At 49.0% G+C, this 13853-nt stretch overlaps 1 protein-coding gene across 6 annotated transcripts in view; it reads right to left on the bottom strand.

The window, feature by feature from the left end:
* Positions 1-13853, bottom strand: part of LOC308069563 (discoidin domain-containing receptor 2-like) — a 77785-nt gene that overhangs the window by 43355 nt on the left and 20577 nt on the right. The window contains exon 2 of one of the 6 annotated variants that reach the window (XM_080402054.1): positions 2381-2475. The exons of 4 other annotated variants lie outside the window; for them this stretch is intronic. The gene's annotated coding sequence lies outside the window, so the exon portion shown is untranslated. Of the gene's footprint in view, positions 1-1600; positions 2360-2380; positions 2476-13853 lie in introns of those variants that run through there. One more of the 6 variants, XM_080402053.1, reaches the window with a different exon arrangement.

Raw genomic sequence — 13853 nt, 5'->3', positions numbered from 1 at the left:
TCTGATAAAATTTTCTCAAGGCAGACCAGAAAACAGGACTCACAAAGTAGTAATAAGATTTAGCAATTGCACAGAAGGCAGGTAGCTGTACAAAAATCCTAGGATTGTTTGAGGCAAAGATGAGAGAAACGGGAGAGATGAAGGGGAAAAAAATAGTACATAAAATAATGATGCCTAGACCAAAAAAAGGATCCCATTTACCTCTTTTCCATATTGAAAATCAACTGAAATTAAAAAACAACAAATTAAAACTGAGGAAATGAAATTCCACAGCATACCATGCACATGAAGCCTCTGGGACATACTGCCACAGAGCAACGTGGGAGTAATTCAATAAAATATTGGAAGTGGATCTACATAATAAGAACATCTGCGATTCCATTAGCAGAGTAAAAGAGTACACTAGATATAAATTTTCATCTAGCCAGGCATAAGCAAACCAGTAATTAACATGGCCAGAAAGTTATCTCCTATGCAGGCAAGTTATTCCACATGTCTGCATTGAAGCTCTCGGGCTTTTATGCGCAATGTGCCAAGGAGCCACTGCCTGAGATAAGATGGGTGCCTGAGTAGGTGGGCTGTGATCTAATCCAGTTTGGCAAGCTTCGCGTCTGTGTATAAAGATCGCATTTCAGTTTTCGGCAGCTTATTGTGCAGCTTCTCAAAAAGAGAAACAACACTACCCACTTTTTTTTTTCCAGCAGAGATAATCCCCTGTGACACAAAAAGGGCAGATGAAATTTCACCCAAACCTATTAAATAAATACCTGTGGAGCAGTGAGCGATCCTGGAATGCTCTGGTAGAAACACAGCTATTTTGGAAAGTTCTCAGCACCTAAAAAAATGGGTTTATTGGGGAAATTAGATTTTATCTGGAAGGGCTGCTACTGGAGAGCCCCACCGTTAACCCTAAAAACAAGGATTCTCAGGAGCAGTTTCCTGCGTATTCACACTCCTGTGTTTTAGGCTCAATGTGAGTCTGAGAAAGTTTGACAGTGACAAAAACTGCAGTAGGTGCATCAAGAGCTCTGCATCTCCTCAAGAGAAGAGGTGAGTGAACACAGGCAACACAGCCACAAAACTCACATGGGGCAGGAGTCATTTGGGCTCAGAGGGCAGGAACGTGTCCTCCCCACTTTCCCACCATCCACAAGCGACTCGCTGCCAGCTCCAGCTTTTGCATATCTGACTCAGTCTTAGCCCTGAAACATTTCAGGCAAGCGTGTCTGATTGTCAGCTCAAACACCATGGGCTTTCCCGGAGAGCCACAGCCCCAGAAACCACTTCTGTCCAGCAGAACGACACCAGCCAGCTTCACATTTCTACCCAACAAAAGATCCCACGAATCCCAGAGGGCCGTGGGCATGCAACGCTGCGGGAATACCCACGATGTGCAAACCCTCCCACAGCTGTGGGAGGAAAAACAAGGTGCAAAGAGCCACAGTCTCCCTTCCAGCCCAGGGAAAAAAGCCTTCACCTCCCAGCACTGCCACCTCTACAAACCCCCTTCCACCTTCAGCAAGTCTCCGAAGGCGTTTGCGCTTTATCCAACAACAGAAAAGAGCCGACCGCAAGCTGAGTTAAGCCGAAAGGACCCTACCTGCCTTGCCCAGGGCCTGCTGAGCACAGGGAACAACTGCCATGTCTCTTTTGAACTCCACAGGTTGAGCCAGGCTGTAGTTTCGACATTCTTTGCAACTTTCCACCAGCACACATGATATGTTCAAACTTGAGTAACTCCTCCCTCCTCCCTCCCTCCGCACACACAGACAGGCCCAGGAGATGGCCCTGCCTCTATCATCCCAGTTCCTATAGCAACTCCTGACCGAGCAGATGGAAACAGAGCTGTTTTCTAGGCAAATCTGCCTTCTTGGATTCCTCTGCTCTTCCCTGCTGTTGGCCCCTCCTTGCTCCAGTGCTCTCCCTAGGGGCTGCTCCGCTGGCACTTGGCCCAGACTTCGCCTGGAGGAAGGCCAAGCTTTGAATTCATTTAGTAAAACCACAACATAAAGCAGCTCTCCTGCTCAGGAAGCAGGGCCCGTGTAGTCCCAGGGGCAAGCCAGGCCCCAGCACGGCACCACGGAGCCAGCTTGCACCTTCTTGTTTAACACTGCTCCCTGCGCTCGCGGGAAAAATCCTGGCAGAGGCATCACCCCGCCGTGCTCCTCGCGCTCTTCACCAGCCCGTCTTGTCCATGGGGGAAAGGTAAAAAGCAGAGACAGAACTAGTCATTTATTAAGCAAGTCCAGCCGGCGGGATTATCACAAGCAAAGAGCAGAGTGGGGGCACTTCTCAGCCATTTGGACTTTTGCTTCCAAAGGCTTTCCTGGAAGAGGGCAGTGACGCCAGGGCTCGATGCATGTTCATCACAACAGCTCACCTCTACTGGTTTCCTCTGGTTGGGGTCCCACAGGAGTGAAGATCACAAACCCAGCTGTCACACAGCTGCACGACACCACGTTCATTTCCTTTCCACTCAAAAATAGAGAGAAAACACAAAACTCAACACCAGAACGTGGCAGTTGGGCAGAGATAACTACCCAGGGTGACAGGTGACACGGGCAGGTGACATTGCTGAGGCTCCATGGTGGCAGGACAAGCAGAAGCACAGCTGATGGAGCCACAGGAGGCACTGATGTGGCCTCCCAGACCTGGAGGCTGTGGGCACCCTGGGGCGAGCACCCACACATGCCAGTAAGGCACCACCACAGGGCACAGCCACAGGGCTGCCACACCACCCTCCAGCTGCCACCCCTGCCCACAGCCGGGCTCTGCTGCAGCCGCTGGAGAGCCCTGGGGTGCAGCAGCCAGGGGCCACGCTCACCTGGGTGACAAGGCCACTGGGATTTGAGAGGAACGCCATCTCCCTCAGCCTGCTGGTCATGCTTCTTTTGATGCGGCCCAGGATCTGGTTGGCTGTCTGGGCTGCAAGTGCACATTGCTGGTCATGGTGAGCTTCTCACCAACCAACACCTCCACATCTTTCCCCTCAGGGCTGCTCTCAATCTGTTCTCCACCCAGCTTGTATTTGTGCTTGGGATTGCCCTGACCCACGTGCAGGACCTTGCACTTGGCCTTGCTGAACTTTATGAGGTTTGCACAGGCCCACCACTTAAGCCCGTCAAGGTCCCTCTGGATGGCATCCCTGCCCTCCAGCACATCAACCACAGCACACAGCTTGGTGTTGTCAGCAAACTTGCTGAGGGTGCCCTCAATCCCAGTGTCCATGCTGCTGACAAAGCTGTTAAACAGCACCGGACCCAGTACAGACCCCTGAGGACCACCACCTGTCACCAGTTTCCACCTGGACATCAAACCATTGACTGCAACTCTTTGAGTGTGACCGACCAGCCAGTTCCTTATCCACCAAGTACTGCATCCATCAAATCCATGTCTGTCCATGGAGACATCCTTTAGAGACAAGAATATTACATGGGACAGTGTCAAATGCTTTGCACAATTCCAGGTAGATGACATCAGCTACTCTTCCCATATCTACCAATGCTGTAACCCCATCACAGAAGGCCACCAAATCAGTCAGGCACAATTTTCCCTTAGTAAAGCTGTATCAGCTGTCATCAATGACTTCCTTATTTTCCATGTGCCTCAGCATAGCTTCCAGGAGGATCTGCTCCATGATCTTGCCAGACACCAAGGTGAAACTGACTGGCCTGTAGTTCCAGGTCTTCCTTTTTTCCCCACTCTTTAAAATTGGGGGTTATGTTTCCCCTTTTCCAGTCAGTGGGAACTTCACTGGGCTGCCACAACTTCCCAAATATGATGGACAGTGCTTAGCCATTTCATCCACCACTTCCCCAAGGACCCACAGAGGCATCTTATCAGGTCCCATGGACTTGTGCACCTGCAGGTTCCTTAGATGTTCTTGAACCTGATCTTCTCCTACAGTGAGGAGTTCTTCATTGTCACTGCCTTTGCCTTCTGCGACTTGGGCAGTGTGGCCAGAGCACTTGCCCGTAAGGACAAAGGCAAAGAAGCTGTTGAATACCTCAGCCTTCTCCACATCCCAGGTAACCAGATCTCCCATTTTGTTCTGGAGAAGGCCCACATTTCCCCTAGTCTTCCTTTTATCACCGATATACCTATAGAAGCTTTCTTTGTTGCCCTTGACATCCCTGGCCAAATTAAATCCTACCAGGGCTTTAGCTTTCCTAACTTGACCCCTGGCCGCTTGGACAATTTCTCTGTATTTCTCCCAGGCTCTCTGTCCTTGTTTCCACCCTTTGTAGGCTTCCTTTTTGTGTTTGAGTTTGTCCAGGAGCTCCTTGTTCATCCACGCAGGCCTCCTGGCATTTTTACCTGACTTCCTCTTTGTTGGGATGCACCACTCCTGAACTCAGAGGAGGTGGAGGTGATCCCTGCGTATCAACCAGCTTTCTTGGGCCCCTCGTCCCTCCAGGGCTTTATCCCATAGTCAGCTACCAAGCAGAGCCCTGAACAGGCCAAAGTCCGCTCACCTGAAGTCCAGGGCTTTGGCTGGGGTAGAGTTAATTATCTTCACAGTAGCTAGCAGGAGTTGTGTTTTGCGTTTGTGCTGATAAGACGGGAAGTTTTAGTTCCGGCTGAACAATCCTTACACAGAGTCAAGGCCTCTTCTGCTCCTCACCCCACCCCGCCAGCAAGCAGGCTGAGGGGCACAAGGAGCTGGGAGAGGATGCAGATGGGACAGTTGACTCCAACTGACCAAAGGGATGTTCCACACCATACGGCATCATGCTCAGCATGTAAAGCTGGAGGAAGAAGGAAGATTTTTTTTTTTTTTTTGGGGGGGGGGCGGGGCATGGGACACAGGACAACACAGAGTGATGGCATTTGCCTTCCCAAGTCACCATTACATGTGACTGCGCCCTACTGGCCTGGGGACAGCTGAACACCTGCCTTCCATGGGGAGTGGTGAATGAATTCCTTGTTCTGCTCTGCTTGTGTGCCAGGCTTTTGCTTTGCTTATTAAACTGTCTTTATCTCAACCCACAAGTTTTCTCACTTCTACGCTTCTGATTCTTTCCCCCATCCCAACTGGGGGGAGTGAGCAAACAACTGTGTGGTGCTTAGTTGCTGGCTGGGGTTAAACTACAGCAGGTATTCAAAAGAAAAAAGGAAGCAGACATGAACTACCCTGTGCCCACACTAAGTGCCAACTGGAAAATACAGCTGTAAGCCATGGTCACGTACAGCCAAATGCTCCCATCTTCCTCCTTATGCCATCTCAGCCACACAATCCACCCCTCCATACCAAGAACAGAAAACTATTTACTTTTTTGCCCCTTGGGTAATTTGTTCATGTGTGAGTGTGTTAATCATCTCAGAGGGATGGGACAATCCCTAAGGCTCATAGATGGTTTGGGAGAGAAACACCATGACCAGCAGTAGGGTGGAGGTGGAAAGGTATGAGAACCTTTCCTGGTTGGGAAGCCCTACTCCACGATGGTGTTACTGATTCAGGTAACACATTACAAGGCACTCTCCTGCCAAAATAAGGATGCCTGCCCTGTCAACATCATGATGCACAGGGACCAAGCTGGATACAGGCCCCTGGGGTAAGCTGGGACCAGAACAATTCCCTTTGGAGGACACAGGGCAGTTTGTGACAGAAGGTACTGCTAGACATCCAGGAACAGGGAGTCCAGGAGGGACACCAATAAAAGCATCAAAGCAGATGCACATCACATAAGCAACATCAAGGCTGTACAGAAAGCCTCCCATTCTCCCACAGCCCTGGGAAGAGCAATGGCCCAAGTCCAAACAGATCTGAGTAGCTTCTTTCCCTGGGGAAGGACAGCGCCATAGACACACAAAGCACTGCTAGAAAACTGCTGATCTTGCAGTTACTCACTGATGCCTTCAGCACTTCAACATAGAAATAGGCTCCCTACTGGATGCCCTCTGAAATGTAACTTGATCCCACGCTATACATTCACTAATCAAAGGATGAAGCAAAGCAGAAAACACTTTTTTCACTGGAATGAGCCCAAATATGCACAATAACAGATCCCACTCAGAGCTATTACAAACTGAAGTACTTCAGAGAGTTTTGCATCTCACATCGCAAAGGGAGCATACTTCTGCAATAGCGTCATCGGTTCTCAAATTGTGTATTTGAGAAACTTCCTAATGACCTCATAGCAGCACATGTGACCAGTAAGTCATCTTCTCAAAGGACTAGAAATAACATCAACAGACCCTGTTTTGATTTTGCATAGAACAGCTTTCTGCAGCATGAGCAAGTTTCCAAACAGCAAGGGAGCAGAACTAGCAGCTCAGGCCAGGGCTGGCATTTTTACAGTTTCTCCAACAGATCATGTTTGGCTTCATAAAAAATCTGTCCCACTAACAGATGAAGACCCATTAGCGGATAGTAAATTCCACCTAGAAATTTAGACACAAAAGCTTGTTTACCCCAATGCAGGACAATCTGGCTGTTTTTAAGGAATCTACACAGTATCATAAATCCCAGAAGTACTTCAAAAGCATTCTAAGAGATAAGAGATGGTCTCAGAAAACAGAAGATTATGCCTTGAAAATGTTTCTACAGGCTTTAAAAGCAGCTTATTTTCCTCCAGTGCTTAAAAATAACCTGCTATACTGAATAGCACAGCTGAAATTTGTGAGTGATGAACTAATGAGCTGTTCACTCTGAAATCAGGAAGTTGCCTTTTGCTGTCCCAGAGCCACTGCCTGATCAGGTGGCATTGGGAGAAATAAATGAACACCCATGAGCATGCTGATGCTAAGGTGAAGACAACTAGAGAAACATCTCAAGACAGACAGCCAGCACTGAACACCTGAGGAGATCCCTCCTCTGTACCAAGCACAAGGTTCTTGCAGAGGAGAAGCTATGTAACCCCACTATAGAAATGGATGTCAAAGGACACGCACCAGACCTGTGACTTGCAGCCAGAGAACTGTCCCAGTTACCAGTGGTGAGACAAGGATACACACCTGAGTGAGAATAAGGAAAACACTAATTAGAGAAACACCTAAAAGCTTTTTCTGCCAGGCCTCTCCTGAAGCAGCAGCAGCACAGGCCGCGCCGGTGATACACCAGACCACCCGTCCTTCTGCAGTGGCTCTGCTCCATGGCCTTTATACTCCTTGCCTTCCAGTCACCCACCTAGCCCAGCTACGGCAGGACCTCTACCTGCCTTTATCCAAGAAGGCAACAGCAGGGCCCAGTGACCCCAGTAAGCACCAATATCTCACATCAGACAGGACCGGGCCATCACTTGAGGAGCCTATGGCTAAGCAGGGACAAAGGAGTTGAAGAGCACAGGGCAGTCCCACTAAGGACTGGACCTGCACAATGTTCAAGCTTTTTATTCTTTCAGTGAGAGGTGGTGAAAGCCAGTTCCCACCTATCATCGTTCCAGGAACTTTTGATGCAACACAGCAGCCTGCTGTAAAAGTGCTTTGTTTACCCCCTACAGCCCTCTTCTGCCCTTAACCATGATGTGAGGGCATGTTCACTCCCACCCTACCCCAGCTGAAACATCTGCTCAGCCTAGCTCTGCTAGTACCATCCTCTCACTGCAAAGAAATCCACTTCCAGCTGTAAACCTAGGAAAGAGGAAAGCAGGGCAGAGCTTGGCACAGTGGGGAGGACAAGTTTGGGACGCATGTGTGATATCCTTTGAGAAATACTGACACCACCACCCTTACATACAAGGTACCGACTAGAGCTGCTGTGCAGGATAACAGAAGGCAGCTCAGAGATTACAACGTAGCTCATGTCATGACATACATGGAGACTTGATGCGGGACAAACCCTCCCCAAGTGGCGTAAGAGACAACAGGGCACAAGGGGAGCACTCGCGCTCCACCACACATCTCCCATCCCATGCCAAGGAAACCTTTCCTGCTCTGAAGAGAGATGATGAGGGTCCTCAATTGGGTAAACACCACAGCAGTGTGGAGTCTCCTCTGCCCCTCAGCAACTTGCTACATCACCACAACAAGCACAGCCTCTGGTCCAGCCACAGGATAGATACATCCTCATGCCTCAACAGATAAAGTTCTGCAGCTAAGCCAAGCTGCTTGTTTCTGGGCACACAGGCAGCTGCTCAGTGAAGCCCTGTCCTACTAGGACATGGGAGCAGAGGCAGCCTCAGCATCACTTTGTCGTCATGGCTCCCTCACCCAGGGGTAAGCGACTGGGGAGGTGGCAATGAAGGAACGACAACTCCCCTCCAGCCCCCAAAATCTCACTCAGAGCTTTAATACTACCAGGAAAGATCCTAACAGCAGCAGCAGCCTCCCATCTTCTAAACATGGTCCCCAGCTGCCACATCATGGGCTGCTTCAAAGCTGGGGATGAGAGTAGAGAGAAGGAAAGTAGTACTTAAACCCCCAGGTCAGAACAAGTGGAGTGAGACCAATTTAGCTTCAGTTGTGATGACAGAGCCCCAGCAAACACATCATCTAGACAAGGAATAAACTCCTGGCACAGAGCAGCAGCAGCACTCAGCAAGGACACACTTGTAAACACTCTCCCTGGCCATCTTTGCTGACGCAACTGTGAGAAAGGGGCAGAGAAAACCATCATCTGCAAGCAGACATCCCTCCCTATCCCTGGACACTGGGAGCAGCCCAGGCAGGATCTCTCCAGCTTCTTTGCCTCGCTTTTGTCTGCCAAGTACCCTCTGGTGTCCTGCAACAGCAAGCACTGCCACTCTAAGGAAGGGCGCAACTCCCATGAGGTAGTAAAGCTTCTGCTCTGGGCTTTTGATATCTAATCCCTGGAAGCAATTGATATATACAGCAGGCACAAGGCCTCTTTCAAAGCTGACCTTTATTCTTGAAGCACTAGATAATATCTAATATCCTGAGCATTGTGCTTCATGTCCTTCTCTCCGCCCTCTATCCCAGTAATGAGTGTGGAGCAAGGAAGGCAGTATAAGGAGAGTTCTGACAAGCAGAGCTGCACAGGTGCCAGGACTGCTGGGGGCAAAGCCCTGCTATCCCACCTGCAGTGATCCTTTCCCAAGTCTGTTCCTCTCCCCCAGAAGCTTCCTGGGTGAAACTGTGTATTTGGCATATTTCACCTCAAAAAGTACAAGCCATGGGGATCCGAGAAGACCAATGTCTGAGCGTTAATTCCAAATCCAGCTCAGAGAAAAGCTAATCAGCTTCCTTCATTGGAGGTTTTATTCCAGAGACAGCGAGAATGAGCAGAAAGCCAAAGCAAACCAAAAGCTATAAGCCTCAGCAAGGAGGAACAGCACACGGGAAGGGAGATTCAGCACCAGCCATGACACTAAAACAAATGGGCTAAGCTCAGCTTGTAGCGATGCTGCTCCAGCTCCTCCGCTTGTCATGCACAAAGACAGACCCCTGCAACAATTAAGTGGTGCATGGAAGAACTGGTGGCATAAGAAGAGCTGTCAGCCAAAGTCAGCCTCTAGCTGCCACCCCTGAAGCCCTGTACAGCTGTTGCTCCAGCACCCTCCAACCATACAACCCCAAACCTGACCTCTGCGCTTTTGTCCGAAGCTAGCATGCAGAGAGCAGCTGACAACAGTAGTCACCACATTTCTGCGATTCCTCAGCAAGGACTATCATCTTCAAATAACCAGAAGACTGCAGAAGCCCATGCTCCCAGCCCTTTTCATTGCCTCTGGTATGGAAACAAAAGGCAGGAGCATGCTCCCGGGCGCGCGGTTCAGACGGGCAGGATACCAAAGGGCCCCTCTGCACGGCGCAAGTGAAATCTGTAACCCACCCAAGGACGCTGCTGCTCACTCCACATGACCATACTTCTCTGACACGACGGCTGGTTTGCACTGAAGGAAAACATGAATCTCCAGAGCAGAAGACAGTGCCAAGCAAGATCACGACCATCCCACAGCAGCTCTCCCTTTCAGTGCCAATGAAGCACATACAATTTCTGAATCTCCCCGTGACATGAGGGTATGCAGAGTCCAGGGATGCAGCCAGATTTGAGTCTAGCAACAAGGCCTTGGCTAAGGAAGCTTCCACCTCCTCAGCAGCTCCTTGCATCTCAGCCATTTCCCCTCCAAGCAAGGCCTCCTGGCCTAAGTAAAAGGGTGTTGCAATCTGCAGCTTTGTCTGAAGAAATCCAGCCCAGCCCAGACGCAGCAGCAGGCCTCTGGTCTGGCCCGACTACATGCCATTCACGGACACCCACTGCGTCCAGAAGCTTGTGGCATTTCTGAAGGCAAGTTTACTTCTCAGATGTAGAGAGCTCTTCTGCTCCCGTTAATACTCAGGGCCGTGATAGGCAACTTAGATGTGCACTCCAGCAGGCACACTGATCTCATGACCTGGTATTTTTTCTGAAATAAACGCAGCAGGCTCTGGGGAAAACCCTCTCCTCCCATTGTGAGGGGCTGGGGAGGGTAGATAAAAGGCAGCTGCATGCCTTGTGTATGTGTGGCCTCAGCCTGGGCGCACAGCTGGCTGGCACCAATCCCACACTCGCCTCAGGGCAAAGGATGCTCACAGTGCTCCTCCTGCCCCTCCTGACCAGTGCAGCTCCTCTCTGGGCAAGCACCACGGCTAATACCAAGGGGGAAACACCCATACGCTCATTCCAACAGCAGGATAGATCCTACAAGCGCCGCTTCACCTGTAACACCCCATGCAAACATGAGAAAACCACCTAACAGGATCCCTGCCTTTTCCTGCAGAAACAGCACTAGGGTCTGCTCATATTTCCCATACTAGCATGGAAAAGACTGAAGGATTCAGACATGTTACATTATTAGCCCTACTGGGACATTTCCTAACTGTTCACTTAAATGTTTTTAAACCAGCAGGATGAGGTAATTCAAACTTAAATGCATAACACACCATAAGGTGGTTCTCTAGGTACAACTCTCAAGCAAAAGCAAACAAAAGCTGATCCGGCATGGTACACTGCTCCATCCCCGGACGTTTTCAGGACTTGGCCAGACAAAGCCACGGCTGAGTCGATCACACACTGGAGACAGTCCCACCTCAAGCAGGAGGTCAGGCTGAAGATCTCTAGATGTCCTTTCCAACCAGTATTTCCATCATTCTGTGACAGCAAATGAGAAGAGGCATAATAATTATTGCCAACGGTTCTATGAAAGACTTGCATCAAGTTTCTCTGAAGAGATCCTTCTAGATTATATTAAAAGCTTGGTTAAGTATGCCGGCACTGACACAATCAGGGCTAATTCTGTACTGGCATGGATACTGGAGTACCAGTATCTGTGCCTTGATGTATTGTACAGGTCTCACACAGGGTCAGCACACTGCGTCAGACTGTCCTTGCACAAATTAACACCTGCCATAAGAGATTTCTTTTTGGCATTTAACTTCAGCTATGTGTTCAAATACAAAGGCTTGCAATTATTCCAAGAATACAGGTTAAAAGCAAGACAGCCAATAGCTCTCAGGACATTAGAAACAACTAGAAAAATCATTTCCCACTATAAGTCTTTACTCTAGGGAGGTTGCAGAAGCACTGCTGCTATTTGGTGTCCTTCCAGTGCTGGGAGGAGGCCAAAAAATGCCGTAGCAGCGACTGAACCACATCTAATCACTGGTGGGTTCAGTCCTCGGGAAGAAGGCAGCATGCCTACATGCGATGCTCTGTCTGGAGGGTGATGGGGAAGCAGCATCAGGCACCAAGAGAAAAGAGGGTCGTTGGCCACCAGAGAAACTGCCACAATGCTGTTCTTCCCAGCTGTCTCCCATGGTACGTGCACATGGCACTGGCCAGCAAAGCTCATTTTCTGAGAGTAGAGCCCTGTCCAGGTTGCCCCAAACCATGAAAGTATGTAGATGGATAGCATCAAACTGATGGAAAGATGAAGGGCACTTTGGGAGACTGGGTTATTGGAATCATATCCATCAGAATCCAGACAAACGCAAGACACACGCACTTACAAAGTCCACAAGATGATTTTACAGTGTTGGGATCCTTGTCCACAGAAACTGTGAGGGAGCTCGCTGCATGGCTGCTGCTCTGTTCTCTACAGCAGCCAAATCACAGCACACATGACCAACACCTCATCCCAAACAACAACATGGCACTGGAGGCTCGCACTGCACATTCACACCAGCACCCCCAACTCAGCTTCACTATCAATGCAGAAACGAAAGAAACTCCTGGAAGATCACATTACCCAGTACAAAGGTGTGACAGCTTGTCAGGAACATAAGGAACAGCCTAAGTTTAGGGAAAAGCACTCATTACAGGCTGACATTTTCACATTGGACAATACTGGTACTCCAGCTATTTCTGCTACAGGTTTTTTGTATGGGTTTGTTTTGTTTTTTTCACTTTTTGACAGGTAGAAGCCAACAAGCACAAGTGAAATAACAAAGCAGTAATACAGAGAACAAAACCTGACATTTGACTAGTTTAGCTCTCCAGAAGGCAGCAACACAATAATTGATATCACTACCAAATGATACATGCAACAGAAACATGCCCAGATTCAAGGAAAAATAAGAGCTGCAAATGCAGTGTGCTCTGCAGGCCCTGTCTCTGTATTTGCTCGTTCTTCAGCAGCTCTTTGTTACTGATGGGTGGGACATTTTTACACCTTAAATGATATTCCCAGAGAAACTGAACTTCTCATTTTTACTGCAAAAATTCATCTGATTGGAAGAAAATACCCCACCCTCTTCTTCTGGCCTCCAAATTGCAGCTGGCAGACTCAGGACATAGGACAGTCCTGAGGAAGAAACACAACTGTTTGTTTGTCTGTGCCGCCTCTTGTCCTCTCGCCCTCTCCTCCATCCCCCACGGCACATACAAGCTGATCCATCTCCCTACGATCTCTGGACAGGAGCTGACTTGTTTCAGGTTTATCACGCACCAGAGCTCTGCACTGCAGAGCTTTGCAGAGAGATTTGGGCACAGTACCCAAGCATCAAGGAAGGAAAGTCAAATCAGGTCAAGAGAGCATCATCCATGCTGGGAGCCCTTCCAAGCAAACACCCAGAGAGCTGCTGCATTAGAAGCAGACAGGCCCCAAATCCAAATTTTGGAACAACTCCACCCAGTTTAATTCCTTGGTCATACATTCTGCAAGCATTAGTTCTGAGTGGGCTGGTGTTTCGACAGCTCCTTACTTGAAGTTTCATGGACAAAACAAGGTTTAGGCAGCGCTCTTCAGGGTACAGCTCATCCTCTCCCATGTGTATGCGCTGCTTGGCCCAGGCGGCTGCCCTGGGACAATCATCAGACTCCTGGTGGACAGACAGCCCATGAACAGACCCAGCAGGATCTCATCCATGAGCAGGGAGCAGCATTAAGAAATAAATGCTTGAGCTGGTTTGAAAAATATACAGCCTCACTGCAATCCCTCAGAGCTACAAGTGGTTTGCCAGTCCTTTGCATTAAAAGAAGGATCCTGGGAGTATCAGCCAGCGACTAGGACATGGAACCAAAGCAACTTATGTTCACAACTATTTTACCTAGGGAATAAAATAGTACAACATAGAAAGTAGGTATTTTAACTTGCACTGTAGCACACACAAGGATGTCAAAGCTTGATGAGCATGCATACAGGTTTTCCACCTCTGTGCACTTGACTTTCCACCTCCATGAAAAGACATGACACCTCCTGTATGAAGTTAAGCATTGGAAAAGAGTTTCTGATAAACTCCCACGGAGCAGACATGCTTAAGTGACAGGCAGCATAGCAACAGGGGAAAAAAACCCACACCACCAAGTCTGTGCTCACCTGTAAGATTTACTTTCACCTATTTGTTTCAGGAAGCAAGCGCGACCCACAGAACGAGACTCCCCTCCAGGCACTGAAATGGAGTGGAAGGAGCTTTTAACACATCTTGCTTTATACATTCCTGTCTCCAAGTTACATAAAATGTCAGCAGATTTC

Source organism: Falco punctatus (genome assembly GCF_963210335.1).
Source record: "Falco punctatus genome assembly, chromosome: 9".
In the NCBI taxonomy this organism is placed as follows: domain Eukaryota; kingdom Metazoa; phylum Chordata; class Aves; order Falconiformes; family Falconidae; genus Falco; species Falco punctatus.
Note: the sequence above shows the minus strand (reverse complement) of the source record. Positions and strands in the feature narration are given on the sequence as shown.